Source organism: Trichechus manatus, unplaced genomic scaffold, assembly GCF_000243295.1.
Source record: "Trichechus manatus latirostris isolate Lorelei unplaced genomic scaffold, TriManLat1.0 scaffold00224, whole genome shotgun sequence".
NCBI lineage: Eukaryota > Metazoa > Chordata > Mammalia > Sirenia > Trichechidae > Trichechus > Trichechus manatus.
In genome coordinates, this window is record NW_004444160.1 from 857,389 (window position 1) to 878,857 (window position 21,469).

Below are 21,469 nucleotides of genomic sequence, written 5' to 3' on the forward strand. Positions count from 1 at the left end.
GAAACACCATCTGGAGAGGGAATACAGCGAAAGGAAAAGAATGCCTAGGACTCATCCCTGAGGAACTCCAATATATAAAGGCCAGATAAATAAATATGCCACATAAGAGCAAGAAAAAACAGTGACAGAGGCAGAGGAGAAATAGGAGAGTTTGGAATCAAAGTAAAGAGAGTACTTTTACAAGAAGGAAAAGGTGATCAGCACAGTCAAAGAGTTCTTAGAAATCAACTACCAATCTGGTTGAAAAGTATAAACAATTCTATGTTTAAAATGTAACACAACAAAAGTGGCCAATTATATATACACATCTTATTAGGCACCCTTGGGTAAGCTAACTAAAATTACAGCAAAGGTATATTTTTATGACATGAATTCACAGCGGTGATATTTCCAAGAGAAAAACCAAAACCAACACACCCTTTGGAAGATGAAAAGGAAAGAAATGAGACTGATCAGAGAAAAAGAAAACCAAATTCTATGTTGGAATTGGGGAAAGCAAGACACAACCTGTTTTGCACTACAAAATCCTCCATAAGCCCAGGAATCAGAAGGACAGGTAATATAAGGAGAATGGGTTGAGAGTTGTTTGATGAAAAAATTCAAATCTCCTCCTGCACTTCACTGAGCAACTGCCCTTTCCCCATCCTAACAGAAGGCTAGAGGTATATTTTCTGGAGAGAGTAAAATAGAGGATCTCTGAAATCGGGGATGACGGACTCAGTTGATTCGCATCTGTTTTAATCATATTACTTTGGATTAGGTATGGTAAGGCCAGACATGGTTCAAGAGAGAGAGATGGTGAAAGTTTTAAAAGTTTTATTATACTCATAGAAAGAACACATGCAGGGCCACTTAGGGGGATGGAGGACCCCTGGACAAGGTAACAACAAGCCAGACTTATAGGAAACAGCTATGTATGGTAAGAAGGGTGGGGTTAGCTAGGTTTTCAATGGCTTACTGGAGATTTACCATTTTGAGTAATTCTGCAGGCTCAGGGGAAGTTCCCATTTGTTGGATACCTAGCCCTAGGGCAATTAGGTTGAGTGCAGAGTGGCCCAGGAATGTGAAAACCCAAGAAAGGGAGTGGTTAGGTAGTGGATTTAATCCATAGCTCAAGAAGGGGAACTGGCAGACCTCTAGCTAAAGCCTCAAAACTGGGTCAAGTCAACATTTAAAGAAAAAGTTGTATTATAGTACCATACCAAAAACATGAGAATAAGTGAGCATATGCATGCAGAATGTTGAGAAACACCTGCACCCTCTTACCCCATTCAGTTCTGAGAACATTGATATCCAGATTGAAAAAAAAAAACCTCAAAATAATTAATTTACAGACAGAAAGAGCCCACTGATTGCCCAACACAATAGGTAAAAAAAAAGAGTGGTTCTCTGCCATCTAGAAACATGTGTGGATGTGCCTAGATTATCCTGGTGGAGTAAACATTGAGATGATAAAATTGATTGCCTGTAAGAAACAGAACAGGGTGGCTGGAAAATGGTGATGTACTTCTTTGGTACATTTTGAATTTTGAATCATATGCATAGACGAGATTTTTACACCTAATTTTTAAAGGAGCGTATTTAATTTTTACAATAATAACTATCATTGAGCAATGCATCTGTGTGAGACATTGTTCCATTTTCTTGAAATGAATGAACTCATTTAATTCTCATAGCAACTGTAGGAAGTAAATATAATTATCTTCATTTAAAAGAAAAAAAATACTGAGTCACAGAGAGAATAGATAATTTCTCCCAAAAGTTAATAGCTAGCAAGTCATAAAACAGGGATTGTAATACAAGCAGCTTGTCTCCAGACCAAACCAAAATCCACTGCCATCTAGTCTATTCTGACTCATAGCAACCCTATAGGACTGAGTAGAATTGCCTCATAGGGTTTCCAAGGCTGTAGAACTTTAGGGAAGCAGACTGCCATAACTTTCTCCCATGGAGCAGCTCGTGGGTTCAAACTGCCAAACTCTTGGTTAACAACCTAGTGCTTTAACCACTGCACCACCAGTGCTCCTTTTCATCTCCAGTAGGAGACAAAAAGAAAAAGAAAAGAAATCCTGGAGCTGGCTGTCATTATTAGAACATTCAGTAGCAAAAGAAAAGTTTTGCTAGGTTCACTCTTTTGTGCCAAGAAATTTGGAAGACAGTTACCTGGCCAACCGACTAGAAAAGATGCATATTTGTACCCATTTCACAGAAAGGTAACTCAACAGAATGTGGAAATTATCAGACAATATCATTAATATCACACACAAGTAAAATTTTGCTAAAGATAATTAAAAATCGGTTGCAACAGTACATAGATTGGGAACTGCCAGAAATTCAAGTCAGATTCAGAAGAGGATATGGAACAAGGAATATCATTGCTGATGTCAGATAGATCTTGTCTGAAAGCAGAGAATACCAGAAATGGGTTTGCCTGAGTTTTATTGACTATGCAAATGCATTCCACTGTGTGGATCATAACAAATTAATGATAATATTGCAAAGAATTGGAATTCTAGAACACTTAATTGTACTCATGAGAAACCCATAGATAGACCAAGAGGCATCTTTCGAACACAATAAGAAGTTACTGTGTAGTTTAAAATTAGAAAAAGTGTGCATCAGTATTGTATCCTTTCACTGTATTTATTCAATCTGTATGCTGAGCAAATAATCTGAGAAGCTGAACTATAGGAAGAAGAACTCCGCATCAGGATTGGAAGAAGACTCATTAACAATCTGCGATATGCAGGTGACACAACCTTGGTTGCTGAAAGTGAAGAGGACTTGAAGCACCTACTGGTAAAGATCAAAGACTATAGCCTCCACATAAAGTAAACAAAAATCCTCACAACTAGACCAATCAGCAACCTCATGATAAACAGAGAAAAGATTGAAGTTGTAAAGGATTTCATTTCACTTGGATCCACAATCAATGCCCATGGAAGCAACAGTCAAGAAATCAAACGACACATTGCTTTGGGCAAATCTGCTGCAAAAGACATCTTTGAAGTGTTAAAAACCAAGATGTCACTTTAAGGGTTAAGGTGCACCTGACCCAAGCCATGGTGTTTTCAATAGCCTCATATGCATGCAAAAGCTGGATAATAATGAGGAAGATAGACGAATTGATGCCATTGAATTATGGTGCTGGTGAAGAATATTGAATATACCATAGACTACTAGAAAAATGAACAAATCTGTCTTGGCAGAAGTACAGCCAGAATGCTCATTGGAAGCAAGGATGGCAAGACTTTGTCTCACATACTTTGGACATGTTATCAGGAGGGACCAGTCCCTGGAGAAGGACATCATCCTTGGTAAAGTAGAGAGTCGGCAAAAAAAGAGGAAGACCTTCAACGAGATGGATTGACATAGTGGATGCAACAATAGGCTCAAACATAGCAATGATTGTGAGGATGGTGCAGGACCAGGCAGTATTTTGTTCTGTTGTACATAGGGTTGCTATGAGTCGGAACCGACTAGAAGGCACCTAACAACAACAAACACTTTCATAGCAAATTACCACAAACTTGATGACTTTCTTTTTTCCTTTTTTTTATTGTTGTAGTTTAAATGAAGTTTACATTTCAAGTTAGTCTCTTATACAAAATTTTATACATACATTGTTATGTGACACTAATTGCTCACCCCATTCTGCGACAGCACACTCCTCCTTTCAGCCCCCGATTCTCCATGTCCATTCAAGCAGCTCCTAACCCTCTCTACCTTCCCGTCTCACCTCTGGACAGAAGCTGCCCCTTTGGTCTCCTGTATCTACTTGAGCTAAGAGGCACACTCCTCACAAGTATCACTTTATGTCCCACAATCCAGTCCAATCTCTGTCTGAAGAGTTGGCCTCGGAAACTGTTTTAGTTCTGGGCTGATAGAGAATCCAGGGGCCATGCTTTCTGGGATACCTCCAGTCTCAGTCAGACCATTAAGTCTGGTCTTCTTGCTAGAATTTGAGTTCTGCACCCCATCTTTCTGTTGCTCCATCAGGGACTCTCTGCGGTGTTCCCTGTCAGGGTGGTCATTGGTAGTAGCTGGGCACCATCTAGCTCTTCTGGTCTCAGGCTGATGAAGTCTCTGGTTTATGTGGCCCTTTCTGTCTCTTGGGCTAATACTTTCCTTGTGTCTTTGGTGTTCTTCATTTTCCTTTACTCCAAGTGGTTGGGAACAATTGATGCATCTTAGATGACCGCTTGCAAGCTTTTAAGACCCTAGATGCCACTCACCAAAGAAGGATGCTGAACATTTTCTTAATAAGCTTTGTTATGCCAATTGACCTAGATGTCCCCTGAAAGCATGGTCACCAGACCCCTACCCCTTCTACTCTGTCCCTCAAAGTGTTAGATTGTATTCAGCAAACTTCTTAGCTTTGGTTTAGTCCAGTTGTGCTGACTTCCCCTGTAGTGTGTGCTGTCCTTCCCTTCACCTAAGATAATTCTTGTCTACTATCTAGTTAGTAAATAACCCTCACCCTCGTCCCCACCCTCATAACCATCAAAGAATGTTTTCCTCTGTGTTTATACCTTTTCTTGAGTTCTCATAATAGTGGTCTTATACAGTATTTGTTCTTCTGTGACTGACTAAATTTACTCAGCATAATAAGTTCCAGCTTCCAGCATGTTATATGATGTTTCACGACTTCATCATTGTTCTTTATAGTTGCGTGGTATTCCATTGTGTGGATATACCACAATTTGTGTATCCATTCATACGTTGATGGGCACCTAGGTTCTTTCCATCTTTTTGCTATTGTGAACAGTGCTGCAATGAACATGGGTGTGTATGTATCTATTCGTGTGACGGCTCTTATTTCTCTAGGATATATTCCAAGGTGGGGGGGATAGCTGGAGCTTATGGTACTTCTATTTCTAGATTTTGAAGGAAGCGCCAAATCGATATCCAAAGTGGTTGTACCATTTTACATTCCCACCAACAGTGTATAAGTGTTCCAGTCTCTCCACAACCTCTCCAGCATTTGTTATTTTGTGTTGTTTGGATTAATGGTAGCCTTGTTGGGGTGAGATGATATCTCATTGTAGTTTTGATTTGCATTTCTCTAATGGCTAATGATCGTGAGCATTTCTTCATGTGTCTGTTAGCCGCCTGAATATCTTCTTTGGTGATGTGCCCATTCATATCCTTTGCCCGTTTTTTAATTGGGTTGTTTGTCTTTTTGTTGTTGAGGTTTTCAGTATCTTATAGATTTTAGAGATTAGACGCTGATCAGATTTTTCGTAGCCAAAAATTTTTTCCCAGTCTGTAGGTTGTCTTTTGACTCTTTTGGTGAAGTCTTTTGATGAGCATAAGTGTTTGATTTTTAGGAGCTCCCAGTTATCTAGTCTCTCTTCTGGTGCTTGTGCATTGTTACTTATGTTTCATATTATGTTTATGTCATGTATTAGGGTTCCTAGTGTTGTCCCTATTTTTTTTTCCATGATCTTTATCGTTTTCGACTTTATATTTAGGTCTTAGATCCATTTTGAGTTAGTGTTTTTTGCATGATGTGAGGTATGGGTCTTGTTTCATTTTATTGAAGATGGATATCCAGTTATGCCAGCACCATTTGTTAAAGAGACTGTCTTTTCCCCAATTAATGGACTTTGGGCCTTTGTCAAATATCAGCTGCTCATAGGTGAATGAGCTTAAACTTGATGACTTAAACAAGATAAATTTATTCTTTCACAGTTCTGGAGGCCAGAAGTTCAAAACCCAGGTGTCAGCAGGGCCATGCTTCCTCTGAAGGCTTTAGGGAGGAATTCTTTTCCTCTTCCTAGCTTCTGGTGGCTCCTGCAATCCTTGACATTACTTGCCTGCATAACTCCAATCCCATGGCATTTGTCTCTGTGTGTGTCTATATGTCCTCTCCTCTTGTTGTAAAGACACCAGTTATGAGGTTTTGGGTGCCCCTTAATAGAGTATAACTTCATCTTAATTTAACTATATCTGCAAAGACTCTATTTCCAAATAAGGTCACATTCTGAGGTTTCAGGTGGACATGAATTTTGGAGTGGCAATGTTCAATCCACTACATGAGGTAAACGGTCTATGCTATATTTTAGAATTCCATTAGCCTATAAATTGATTATTGACTGTCTATGTATTATAATTGAGTAGATTCACAAATATATTGGGAACACACAAATACAGACTATATTAGGGGAAAGTGAGTTTTAGCATTGCTAGATGGTGTGGAGCTGGAGCATGGCAATTTTCAGAGGGACATTGTTATTAGTTAAAAAGCACAGTTCCTCTTACTGTTAACATTACCATTAATAACCACCGACAACAAATAACATTTATTGATTGGTTAGTAAGTATCAGGTAGTATAAACATTTTAGAGGCATTATTATATTTATCTTCCAAACAACACACCACCATTCTTTTTCCCTCTGGGAAGACAGTATATATATATTAAAGATCTCCTAATTCTTTCTTGGCCTTAGAAGAAAATTCAGTTTACAATGTTATGCTTCTGCCAGTATTGTAGCCTATATTAGTTGTCTATTGCTACGTAACAAATTACACAAAATTTGCAGTTTAAAAAAATGCACATTTATTATCTTACAGTTTCTCTGGGTCAGGATTCTGAACACTTCATAGCTGCATCCTCTGCAAGGCTGGAATCAAGACTTGGCCAGGACTGGATTTTCATCCGACGTTCAGCTGAGAATGCATCCGTTTCCAAGCTTACATCGTTGTTGGCAGCATTCAGCTACTTGCAAGTTGCCTAAATTACAGCTTCAGATTTTTGCTGGCTGTCAGCCAGAGCTTCCCTTAATTTTCTTATCATATGGCCCTGTATGTTGTGTAGCTAGGAACACAGCAGCTTTCTTCAAAGACTGCAAGGGAGTGAGAGATCCCAGCAAGACAGGCACTACAATCTTATGCAAAATAATTACGTACATGGAATCAAGTACATCCCATACCATTTTCCGTATTCAACTGGCTAGAAGCAAACCACAGACCGTGCTCAAACTCAAGAGGAGGGGATTAAACAAGAACATGAATCCCAGGAGATGGGGATCATGGAACCACCTAAAAGTTTGTCTGCCACACACTCATATATATTTTTGATAGTTTTATCAAGTTTCCAACAGTTATCTCTTCCCCTATTGTTACACCAAGTCATTACATATGGATTTTTGTGCCCTCCTGCCACATAGTCACTCCAATCTCTTTGATCTTAGAGTTCTTCGAATAATTTTAGAGGAATCAGAAATCTCGAAGCTAGAGGAAAGGCCAAGTTATGATTTTTAAAGAATAGACTGTTATTGGACACGTTATCATACTTGGTATGAGTAGGTAAGAGTTTTCTCTCTTGGTTTTGTTTTTGTTGTTAATTTGTGACTTGAGAGACCCCATGTGTTACAGACTAGTACTGCTCCATAGGGTTTTCTTGGCTGTAATCTTTATGGAAGCAGATCACCAGGTCTGTTTCTTCCACGGTGCAACTGGGTGGGTTTGGACAGCCAAACTTTTGGTTACCAGCTGAGTGCAAACCATTTGTTCCACTCAGGGATCTTTTGGTTTTGGATTTTAAATCAAGTATAGCTGATTTTCTTTATCTTGGGAAAGATCACTTGAGTGTTTTTTTTCTGCAAATATAGGGTGAGTAAACCTTAAAAGTTAGCTATGAATCACATCTCCCTTCAAATCCTAACTCTCTAAGTATATAGTTTAAGCAAAAGCTGTTTAAATAATTATGGTACGGGAATAATTACTTTCCTTAGTGTTGTAATCAAATAACGTTTGAGACAATGCTATGATCTTATTGGGATACTGTACAACAGTAGACTCAAAATTGTTGCTGACTTAGGGGATACTATTGGAATATGATGGCAGTTAGCTTGAAAGTTTCAAGATAATGGTTTAAAACTGATAATCCTAGGAAAATGGAAACCTGCTTGCTTTCTGTTTGCTTACTTTGAGACACACTCAAGTGATCCTTTGCGTTAAAAAGAGCTGTCTCTTTTGTTACGAACAAAAAAAAAACATATTTTTATACATACTTCCCAAATACTTATCCCATTTTGGGGACTCCTATTTCCTAAAACATTTTCAATTGTTAAGTTTCCTTATAGCTGTAAGTGCCAAGGGATACAAATGAAAATGACCCCTTGCAGGATATTGTCCTCACCTCTCCATGTTCTTTCCCCTTGAAAAGCAGGCACCATCAGACATAAAGTCTGGAATTCATGGTCTTTGAACTATGTGTAAAACCTTGAAATTGAAGTGTTTTCATTCTATTAGACTGTAATAAGCCAATCTTTGAAGTCAATTCAACAATATTTGCAATTTTTTCAGCCAATTGATTTTATGTATGCTCAATTAAAATTGAACTGTTCACTGACAATCAACTTTTCAAGCTGACAATAGAAAAGTAAGACATTTAGATGTTCTCCTGGTATTTAACAAAGGTAAAATGTATTCATTATGGTACTCATTGTATATCTTTTAAATGATATTAACTTCAAAACAAAATCTTAATAATATCATATTGCAGAGGTGTGTTATCATTCAAATCAATTGTTTCTCCAAGGACAAGGGAAAATATTAAATTTAATCCTGAAGTGTATACATTTGTATGTGCAGGAACCGAGTAGTATGTGCATTTTTATACATCCACTAAAAAGGAGCATAATTGTTTCTCCTTTTTAAATGAACATTTGAAATTCTCTAGTGGGTTTAGCCAGAAATCGTTGTGTTTAAAAAAGTGTAGTTCTTCATATATTCCCATATTAAATATATGATTCTATACCCAATGAGAGAGCTGAAGTGCATTATTAAATAAGCAATAGCAGTACTGTTTTCATTCCTGAAATGACTACAAACCAAAAAACCAAACCCATTGCTGTCGAGTCGATTTCAACTCATAGTGACCCTGAAGGACAGAATGGAAATGCCCTATAGGGTTTCCAAGGCAGTAAAACTTTTTTTTTTTTTTTTTTACTTTTTATTACTTTTTATTGTGTTTTAGGTGGATGTTTACAGCGCAAATTAGTTTCTCATTAAAAAATTTATACACAAATTGCTTCGCGACATTGGTTGCAATCCTCACAATGTGTCAGCACTCTCCACCTTTCCCTTTCCACACTGTGTTTGCTGTTTTAAGACCCAAGACGCTGCTCGCCAAAGTGGAATGTAGAACATTTTCTTTATAAACTATGTTATGCCAATTGAGCTAGATGTTCCCTGAGACTATGGTCCCCACAGTCCTCCGCCCAGGAGATGGCTATTACTTCTTTAGGATATATTCCTAGGAGTGGGATTGCTGGATCATACGGTATTTCTATTTCTAGCTTTCTAAGGAAGCGCCATATCCTTTTCCAAAATGTTTGTACCATTTTGCATTCCCATCAGCACTGCATAGGAGCTCAAATCTCCCCACAGCCTCTCCAACATTTGTTATTTTCTGTTTTTTTGATTCATACCAGTAATGCCAGGGTGATATGGTATCCCACTGTGGTTTTGATTTCTATTTCTCTAATGGCTAGTGATCCTGACCATTTCCTCATGTGTCTGTTAGCCGCTTGAATGTCTTCTTTGGTGAAGTGTCTGTTCATTTCCTTTCCTCATTTTTTAATTGGATTATTTGTCTCTTTGTTGTAGAGGTTTGGGGTTTTCCTATCGATTTTAGAGATTAGACCTTTGTCTGATTTGTAATATTCAAAGATTTTTTCCCAGTCTATAGAATCTCTTTTTACTCTTTTAGTGAAGTCTTTTGATAAGTGTAAGTGTTTACTCTTTATAAGATCCCAGAAAGCAGTGCCAGGAGCAAAGTGTGTCCTTTGGACCTGAGATTCCTGCGCTGAGATGCTCCCAGACAAAGGGAAGAGTGATGCATCACAAGGACCTTCCTCCAGAGCCTACAGAGGGAGAAATCCTTTCCCTGGAGCTCATGTCTTGAATTCAGACTTGTAGCCTACTAGACTGAGAAAGAATAAATTTCTCTTTGTTAAAAGCCATCCACTTGTGGTAATTCTGTTATAGTAGCACTGGATGACCAAGACACCTCCCATTACAGTGGAACTGTCAATTTATCTTTTCAATGCTGTTAGAGTTTGTTTTATGTATTTTGGATCCTTGTCATTGGGTGTGTAAATATTTTTTATGGTTATGTCTTCATGATGGATCATCCCTTTAATCATGATATAGTGCCCTTCTTTGTCTTTTACGGTGGATTTCGTTTTAAAATCTATTTTATTTGAGATAGTATTGCCACTACTGCTCTTTTTTGGTGGCTGTTTGCTTGATATGTTTTTTCTATCCTTTGATTTTTAATAAATTTATATCTTTGTTTCTAAGCTGTGTCTCTTGTAGACAGCATATTGATGGATCCGGTTTTTAGTCCATTCTGACACTATCTTTTTCGTTATGAGTGCATTTAAACCATTTACTTTCAGGATAATTATTGATAGATACGAGTTTATTGCTGTCATTTTGTGTTGCTTTTTTTTGTGTGTGGTGCTAATGATTTCTTTGTTCCTCTTACTCTCCTGTGCTGAATTCATTTTGTTTCTGGATTTTTTTTCGTTTCTTTTATTTTTTAGATTTTGTTTTTACCAAGACTTTATGTTTTTCTTCTTTATTTTGTGGTTATCTTGAAATTTACCTTTTTCTTCCTGGGTTAGAACCAGTCTATTATTACTTGTTATCAAGTTGCCTTCCTCTCCATTATAAAGTTCTATACCTACACAATTTATTCCCTCTTTTATTGTTGTGACGTTGTTGTCATTTGCAGATTTACTTCTCTGGGTCCCTGTTGTAAATCTTTTGGTTTTGAATAGTCCTTGAGTGTTCATTTCCTAGGTTGGTATAGAGCTAGTGTGATCTTGTGCCCTAGGTTCAGACTGTAATCTGATGTTGTTTGTTCTCAAACAGAAGGACTCCCTGTAATAATTCTTGTAAGTTTGGTTTGGTTTTTACATATTTCCTTAATTTATTTTTATCTGGTAATGTCCTAATTTCACCATTATATTTGAATGAGAGCTTTGAGGATATATTATTCCTGGTTGTTTTTTTTTTTTTCTTTCATGGTTTTATATATGTCATCACATTGTTTTCTTGCCTGCATGGTTTCTGCCGCAAACCACTGTATGCGACTTTTCATTTTTCTCCAGATGCTCTCAGGATTCTTTCTTTGTCTTTGGTTTTAGCGAGGGTGATTATGATATGCCTTGGTGATTTTCTTTTGGGGCTTACTTTATATGGGGTTTGTAGAGCTTCTTGGATGATCAGTTTTTCATTTTTTTATGATATTGGGAAGTTTTCTGTCAGCAATTCTTCAATGATCTTCTCTGTGTTTTCCGTTTTCTCCCCCTGTTCTGGGACTCCAATCACTTGCACATTTTTTGTTTTTGATTGTATCCCACATAATTCTCAGGGTTTCTTCATTTTTCTTCATTCTTTTTTCTGATTTTTCCACAAAAAGAGTTGTATCCAAGTGTTTGTCTTCTATTTCGCTGATCTTGTCTTCCATCATTTCAAACCTGCTCCTCAGCCCTTCTGACACTGTCCATTTCTGAAATCTTGTTGTATATCTTTTGGATTTCAAATTGTTGTTTTTGTATGATTTCTACCTGTGAATTTATTTTCACATTTTGTTCCTTTATTATTTTCCTGAATTCTTCCATTGTTTTCTCTGTCTTTTCCATGAATTTGTCTGCCTTTTCTATGATTTTGTCTATTTTTTTCCTCAATTTTGTCTGGTTTTTGCTTCAGCTTTTGGATCGCTCTGTTAGAAATTTGAATTCCCTATCAGTTAGCTCCAGTGGCTTTTATTCTACCAGAAAGTCATCTGGTGTTTTATATTGTACACATACTGGAACCATCCTGTCCTGTTTTATAGTATGTTTTGGTATTGTACGCTGTCTTTGGGACATTCAGTAGTTATTTTCTTCGTTTGTTGATTGTAGATTTGTTTGTTTAATCCTGCTTTTTCGTTTTATTTGGTTAGGTCTGAGCAGGCAGGCTGTGCAGTCTTTGTTGTTTGCTTGCCTGTGTACATGATACTTTTCACCTCCTTGTCCAATGGACAGGGTCAGTTGCTCAGGTATGGTGCAGCAGGACAGGTCCAGCTGAAGAAGAGGGGCTGGGATAGTTTGTTTTTGGAATGTACTGGGGCCGACAAGGTAAGCCACTGTGTCAGTGCAGGGCAGCTTCTGGTAGGCTGTTCCTGCGCTGCTCAAGAGTGCAGTGTTCAGCACATAGTGCAGATAGACAGGAGAGAGGGGAAGGGGGAGGTTGTGATATGTGGAGCTAGGTTTGGTATGGGAAAAAAGAGAGAGAGGAGAGAGAAACAGGAGCCAAAAAAGTGCTGAGAAATGAAGAAAAACAAAAAAGAAAATAAATAAATTTTTTTTACCAAAAAAAAAAAGCCTACAGAGATCCCAGCAAAGCAGCTGCACTGACCAGGGAGGCAGCTTCCAAGCCACGCAGTATAGCCTGACTAGGAGGGTTGGCGATGATACACAGCACCAGGTATTCAGGAGACAGGAAAAGAAGGTAAGTAGAAAGAGATGAGAAACCAAGAAATTAAGAAAAATAAAAAGGAAAAAAGAACCAGAAAACAAACAAAGAAAAATAAAAAGAAGGAAAAAAAAAACCAGGGATCACTCCAGCATGGTGGTGCAGACCTGAGAAGCAGTTCCCCAGCAGAGCAGTGCTTTATAGCCTGTCAAGAAGAAGCAAAGATGGCACATGGAGTCAGGTGATCAAGAGAAAGGAGAAGGAGGAGATGAGAGGCAGGGAAGAAGCCAAAAGAGACCACAAAAAGCAACACCAGCAACAAAGAAATGGCACTGAAGGAGCTGACGAGTGTGGGCGGGGTGAATCCACAAGGCACAGAATTGGAGCCTCACGTGCTGTGGTCACAGCCCCACTGGGAAGTGGCAGATTGGACTGCTTGGAAGTAGTGAAACAGCGCACTGAGAAGTCTTGGATTGGCCTACTGGGAAGTGGCAAAAGTTGCTCGCAGGGGGGGAGCAGGGTGGGAGGTGGGAAAGCATATAACGCTGGTTACCGGGTGCTCTGTCTCTTGCTGAGAGCTCCGTGAATCTGCTTTCCCATACTCCCTGTTCCCTGATCTCCAACAAGAGTCCAAGATGGTGAATCTGTTCTGCATTAGCTGATAGGGGACCTCCATTAGTAACTCTCCTTGCTCCCTGTTCTCTGGATATTTTTTATTCCATTCAGTGCTTGGTTGAGTTCTTTTTCTCTTCATTTGACACTTAGGATTCCAGGATTGATGTTTGTCTCTGTTTTACTTAGTTTTTCAGGTTTTCGCTGCGGAGGGATGTTGTGGTGCTTCTGCCTGTAATGCCATGTTGGCTGTGTTTTTTCGGGCTGTGATTTGGTTGGTTTGGTTTGTTCTTTTTTCTTTCTTTCTGTTTCTTCTCTCTCTCTCCTTTCCTTCCTTTCCTTTCTCCCGCCCACCTAGACCTGTGCACCACCACCACCACTTCTGGAGGTGTTGTGCTGCACAGCTCAGTTGGACAGTCCTGCGCATGGCCTCCTCGGGTCTCTGCCACCATCATCAACTATCTCCTTCAGCATCATTTTATTAATTTACTTATTTATTGTTTGTTTATTTTTTGTTTTGTTTATTGTTTCTTCTCTCCCTTCCTTCCTTTCCTTTCCCCCAACCACCAAGTTCCATGCGATGTCCCTAAATTCTTTGTGGGCTGTGCTGTACTACTGGGCTGGAAAGCCACTGGTACATGGCCTCCCCAGGACTGTGCCACCCCCACAGGCCAGCTCCCTCAGTGCCATATTTTTTCTTTTTCTTTATCTTTTCCCTTCTCCTTTTACTTCCCCCTCCAAGCTAGGCCTGACTCTACCTCTGCCCCTTCATTGCAGGCCACGCTGTCTCACTGGTGAGAGAGACATCAGCTCGTCATCACCCCAATTCCGCCCCAGCCCCAATGGCTGGCCCACCCACCACCATATTTTTTGTTGTTGTTTTTATTTTTATTTTTTGTGTGATTGTTGATTTCTTCTCTCTCTTTCCCTTACTTTCTCCCTCCTGCCTAGCCTCGTACATCACCCATGCCACTTCTCGACAGGCTAAACCACACTGCTCAGCTAGCGAGCCATCAGCACACAAACTGGCTGGGTCTGCCCCACTCTTACCCACCAAATTCTACTGCACATTCATTTTATTTACTTTTATTTTTTAATTTTCTTCTCAGTTCACTTTTTGCCTTTTTAAAAAAACTTTTTGCCATTGTTTCCTCGCCTTTCTCTGCTTTCACCCACCCACTTAGCTCTGCAAATCACATCCTCTGTTTTCCCTCTTGCCTATCTGTACTGTGTGCCGAGTGTCACACACCTGGGAGGTACCAACTTTGTCCCCGGACCCCACCAAGCACTGTCTCTCAAACAGACCCTGTCGTTCCCAGTTCTTGCCACAAGTTACCCATCAGAACCCCTCCACCGCTGCTGGACATATCCTGCTGTACCATAACTGAGTGACCCGGCCTGCCCACCTGGACAGGGTGATATGAAGTATCATGCCCACAGGTGAGAAAACAACAAATCACACCCAGCCCACCTTCCCAGACATAGCCAAGTAAAACAAAAAAGCAGGATGGAACAATCAAATCTACAATGAATAAATGAAGAAAATAATCCCTGAAGGTCCCAAAGACAGCAGACAATATCAAAACATATTAAAAAAAACAGGACAGGATGGCTCCAGAAAGTGACCAGAATAAAGCACCAGATGACCTTTTGCTAGAAGAAAAAGCACTGGAACTACATGATACATAACTCTAATATTCAGGGTTCTCCAACAGAAGAAGGAAAATGCAGACAAAAATAAGAAAAAACAGACAAAATCATGGAAGAAATCAGGAAAATAATACAGGAACAAAATGTCAAAATAAATACGAAAACCAAACCAGTTGTCATCGAGTCAATTCTGACTCACAGCGACCCTATAGAACAAAGTAGAGCTGCCCCATAGAGTTTCCAAGGAGTGCCTGGTGGATTTGAACTGCCCACCTTTTGGTTAGCAGCTGTAGCACTTAACCAGTATGCCACTAGCGTTTCCGTCAAAATAAATAAACAGCTAAAAATCATACAAAAACAGTAATTAGAAATGCAAAAGAAAAACAACAAGATTTCAGAAATGGACAGTGCAATAGAAGGTTTCAGGAGTAAATTTGAAACAATGGAAGACAGGATCAGCAAAATTGAAGACAATTCCTTGGATATCACTTTGTTTGAGGAGAAAAAAGAGAAAAAAAGAAGAAAAATGAAGAAACCCTGAGAACGATGTGGAATACAACCAAAACCAAAAATTTGCATATGATCAGAGTCCAAGAACAGTAGGAGAAAACAGAAAACACAGAGGATCATCGATGATTTGCTGACAGAAAACTTCCTTAATATCATGAAAGATGAAAAGTCGAGTATCCAAGAAGTTCAATGAACCTCATATAGGATAGACCCCAAAAGAAAAAAACCAAGACATATCATAATCACATTCACTAAAACAAAAGACAAAGAGCAGTTAAACAAAAATGAAAAGTCACATGCAAAAGGGAAACAATAAGACTAATTTCTGATTACTAAGCAGAAACTATGCATGCAAGAAGGCAATTGGATGACATACATAAAATCTTGAATGAAAAAAAACACCAGGCAAGAATAATATAGACTGCAAAACTCCCACTCAAATATAACAGCAAAATTAAGATATAACAAGATAAACAGAAATTAATTGAATATGTAAAAACAAAACCAAACTTACAAGAATTATTAAATAAAGGCCTTCAACTAGTGAACAAACAACATCAGACAACAACCTGAATCTAGCATGTAAGACAGCATCAACCAGATACTAACCTAGATAATTAACTCTCAAAGGTAAAACGAAACTAAAAAATTTACAACAGGGAACCAGGTAGGTTAATCTGCAAATGACAACAATGTCAGAACAATAAGGACGGAATAAATGGTGTAGGCATAGAACTTTCAAATGGAGAGATAGTTAAGGCATTATCAAGTAATAAAAGACCAGTTTAAACTTAGGGAGATAGGGGTAAATTTCAAGGTAACCACAAAGAAAGCTAACAAACCTATGCATCAAAATAAACAAGAAAAACATAAACTCTCAGTAAACACAAAATCTACAAAAATGAAACAAAAAAAATACACAAGGGGAATTCAGCACAGCAAAGAAAGAAGAATAAATAAAAGGTCAGCACCACACACAAAAAAAAATAAAAACCACTACAAAATTACAGCAATAAACTCATACCTATCAGTAATCACACTAAAGAGAAAGAGAGTGATAGAATAGATTTAAAAAAACAGGACCCATCAATACGCTGTCTACAAGAGACACACCTTAGAAACAAAGACATAAATTTAGTAAAATCAAAGGATGGAAAAAAATATGTCTAGCAAACAACAGCCAAAAGGAGAAGGAGTGGCAATACCAATCTCAGATAAAATAGGTTTTAAAACAAAATCCACCATAAAAGACAAGGAAGACCATTGTATAATGATCAAAGGAACAATCTACCATGAAGCCATAGCTATAATAAGTATCCACACACCCAAATAACAGGGATCCAAAAATACATAAAACAAACTCTAACAGCACTGAAAAGAGAAATTGATAGTTCCACAATAATAACAGGAGACTTGAACACACCACTCTCGGTAAAGGACAGAACATCTAGAAAGGAACCCAAAAAAGATACAGAGGATTTAAAGGCCACAATCAACCAACTTGACCTCATAGACAGATACAGAACACTCCACCCAACAGCTGCAAAGTACACATTCTTTTCCAACACACATGAATGTTCTCCAGAATAGACCACATCTTAAGCCACAAAGCAACCCTAACAAAATCCAAAACACTGAGGTAATACAAAGTATCTTCTCTGATCACAATGACATCAAAGTAGAAATTAATAACAGGAAGAGCAATGAAAAAATCAAATACATGGAAACTGAATAATACTCTGCTTAGAAATCACCGGGTAATAGAGAAAACCAAAGACAGAATTAAAAAATTCCCAGAATCAAACAAGAATGAAACACATCATACCAAAACCTTTGGGACGCAGAGAAGGGCAGTGCTCAGAGGTCAATTTATAGCAATATATGCACACATCAAAAAAAATGGATAAAATCAAAAAATTAGCTACACAAATAAAACAAATAGAAAGAGAACAGCAAAAGAAGCCTACAGCTACTGGAAGAAAGGAAATAATAATGATGAGAACAGAAATAAATAAAATAGAGAATAGAAAAACAATAGAAAGAATCAACAAAATCAAAAGTTGGTTCTTTGAATGGATCAACAAAATCAACAAAACTTTGGCCAAATTGACAAAATAAAAAGAGGAAAGGATGCAAATAACCCAAATAAGAAATCAAATGGGGGACATTAAAATAGACCCAACTGAAATAAAAAAGATCAGAATAGAGTACTATGAAAAACTACACTCCAACAAATTTGAAAATCTAGAGGAAATGGATAAATTTCTAGAAACACACTACCTACCCAAACTAATACAAACTGAAGTTGAAAATCTGAACAGACCCATAGCAAGAGAAGGAATTGAAAAGCTAAAAAATAACCTCCCCCAAAAATTCCCCAACCCAGATGGCTTCACTGGAGAATTCTACCAAACAGTCAGAGAAGAGCTTGCAACAGTACTACTCAAATTATTTCAGAACATAGAAATGGAAGGGATACTTCCAAATTCATTTTATGTAGCCAGCATAACCCTGATACCAAAACCAGGCAAAGACACCACAAAATAAGAAAATTACAGACCAATGTCTCTCATGAATATAGATGCAAAAATTCTCAACAAAACTCTAGCCAATAGAATTCAGCATCATATCAAAAAAAATAATACACCACAACCAAGTTGGATTCATACCAGGTATGCAAGGATGATACAACATTAGAAAATCAATCAATGTAATACACCATATAAATAAGAGAATCACATGACCATCTCAATCGACACAGAAAAGGCATTTAGTAAAGTCCAACACCCATTCATGATAAAAACTCTCAATAAAATAGGTATAGAAGGGAAATTCCTCAACACAGTAAAGGGCATTTATATAAAAACAACAGCCAACATCATTCTTAATGTACAGAGGCTGAAAATATTCCCCTTGAGAACAGGAATAAGACAAGGATGCCTTTGATCACCACTCCTATTTAATATTGTGCTAGAAGTCCTAGTTATAGCAACAAGGCAAAAAAAAAAAAAAAAAGAAAGAAAGGGCATCCAAATATGTAAAGAAGAAGTAAAACTGTTCCTATTTGCGGATGATATGATACTATACATGGAAAATGCAAAAGACTCCACGAAAAAACTAGTGGAACGAATAAAAAGATTCAGCAGAGTAGCAAGATACAAGATAAATATACAAAAATCAGTTGGATTCCTATACACCAATCAAGTGAACTATGAAAAGGAAATCAGGAAAACAATACCATTTATAATAGCCCCTAAAAAAAATATTTAGGAATAAATCTAACCAGGGATGTAAAACACTTCTTCAAAGAAAACTACAAAACACTACTGCAAGAAACCAAAATAAATCTACATAAATGGAAAAACATACCATGCTCATGGATAGGTAGACTCAACATTAGGAAATGTCATTTCTACCCAAAGCAATCTGCAAATACAATGCAATCTGGATCCAAATATCAACAGCATTCTTTAAAGAGATGAAAAAACTAATCATTAACTTCATATTGAAAAGGAAAAGGCCTTAGATAAGTAGAGCACTATTGAAGAAGAATAAAGTAGGAGGACTCGCACTACCTGAACTCAGAACCTGCTATACAGCTATGGTACTCAAGACAGCCTGGTACTGGTACAGTGACAGACACATTGACCAATGGAACCGAATTGAGAACCCAGATGTAAATCCATCCACATAAGGTCACCTGATCTTCGACAAAGGCCCAAAGATCATCAAATCGGGAAAAGATAGTCTTTTTAAAAAACGGTGCTGGCAAAACTGGATGTCCATCTGCAAAAAAATGAAACAAGAACAGTACCTCAAACCACACACAAAAATTAATTCAAAATAGATCAAAGACCTAAATAAAAACCAAAAACCATAAAGATCATAGAAGAAAACATAGGGTCAACCCTAGAGGCCTTAATACATGACAGTCACAGGAAACAAACGATAACTATCAATACATAAACACCAGAAGATAAGCTAGATAATTGGGATCTTCTAAAAATTCACCATTTATGCTCATCAAAAGACTACATCAAAAGAGTAAAAAAGAGAACCTTCAGACTAGGAAAAATAATTTGGCTATGACAAACCAGACAAAGGTTTAATCTCCAAAATCTATAGGAAAATTCAACGCCTCTAAAACAAAAAGACAAATAATCCAATTAAAAAAATGGGCAAAGGATATGAACAGACACTTCACCAAAAAAGACATTCAAGTGGCTAACAGATACATGAGGAAATTCTCCAGGTCACTACCATTAGAGAAATGCAAATCAAAACCACAATTAGATACCATCTCACCCTGGCATTACTGGTATCAACCAAAAAAAAAAACAGAAAACATCAAATGTTGCAAAGGCTGTGAGAAGATTGGAATTCTTATGCACTACTGGTGGGAATGTAAAATAATACAACCATTTTGGAAAACGATATGGTGCTTCCTTAAAAAGCTAGAAATAGAAATACTATATGATCCTGCAATCCCACTCCTAGGAATATATCCTAGAGAAATAAGAGCCGTCATGCGAATAGACATGAACACTTGCGTTCATTGCAGCATTTCTCACAATAGCAAAAAAATGGAAACTTCCTAGGTTCTCATCAACAGAAGAATGGATAAACAAACTATGGTACATACGCACAATGGAGTATTATGCCACGATAAAGAACAACAATGAATCTGTGAAGCATCTCATAACATGGATGAAACTGGAGGACATTACGCTGAGTGAAGTAAGTCAATCACAAAAGGACAAATGTTTTATGAGATCAGTACCCTAAAAACTCATGAAAAACTTTATACACAAAAAGAAACAATCTTTGATGGTTATGATTGAGGGGAATGGTGGAAGGGAAAAACACTAAATAGACAATAGGTTAAGTGATAACTTTGGTGAAGTGTAAGACAGTACACACTAATGGGGGAGCCAGCACAACTTGTCCAAGGCAAGGTCGTGGAAGCTCCATACACACATCAAAACTCCCTGAGGGACCAAATTACTGGGCTGAAGGCTGTGGGGACCATGGTCTCAGGGAACATCTATCTCAACTGGCATAACATAGTTTATAAAGAAAATGTTCTACATTCTGTGTTGGTGAGTAGCGTCTGGGGTCTTAAAAGCTTGTGAGCAGCCATCTAAGATACTTCACCGGTCTCACCCCATCTGGAACAAGGGAGAATGAAGAAAACCAAAGACACAAGGGAAAGATTAGTCCAAAGGACTAATGGGCCACAACCACCACAGCCTCCATCAGATTGAGTCCAGCACAACTAGATGGTGCCTGGCTGCCGCTACTGAATGCTTTGACAGGGATCACAATAGAGGGTTCCAGACAGAGCTGGAGAAAAATATAGAACAAAATTCTAACTCACAAAAAAAGAAGACCAGTCTTACTGGTCTGATAGACACTGGAGAAACCCCGAGAATATGGCCCCTGGACATCCTTATAGCTCAGTAATGAAGTCAACCCTGAGGGTCTCCGTTCAACCAAAGATTAGACTGACCCATAAAACAAAATGAGACTAAATGGTCACACCAGCCCAGGGGCTAGGAAAATAAGGCAGGAAGGGACAGGAAAGCTGGTAATGGGGAACCCAAGGTCAAGAAGGCGAGAGTGCTGTCATGTCATTGGGTTGGCAACTAATGTCACAAAACAATATGCATATTAATTATTGCATGAGAAACTAGTTTACTCTGTAAACTTTCATCTAAAGTACAATAAGAAAAAAATAGTGTGATTGGTTTGACTCAATTTACTAGGATTTTCAATGTTAAAATTAATTTGCAGTTTTTAAACTGAGGCTTTGTTGTTGTTGTTAGGTGCCATCAAGTCAGTTCGGACTCATAGCGACCCTATGTACAACAGAAGGAAACACTGCCAGATCCTGTGCCACCTTCACAATTATTGTTATGTTTTGCCCATTGTTGCAGTCACTGTGTCAGTCCATCTTGTTGAGGGTCTTCCTGTTTTTCGTTGACCCTCTACCAAGCATGATGTCCTTCTCTAGGGACTGGTCCCTCCTGATAACATGTCCAAAGTATGTGAGACGAAGTATTGCCATCCTTGCTTTCCAGCGAGCATTCTGGCTCTACTTCTTCCAAAAAAGATTTCTTCATTCTTCTGGTAGTCTGTGGTGTATTCAATATTCTTCACCAACACCGTAATTCAAAGGTGTCAATTCTTCGGTCTTCCTTATTCATTGTCCCGCTTTCA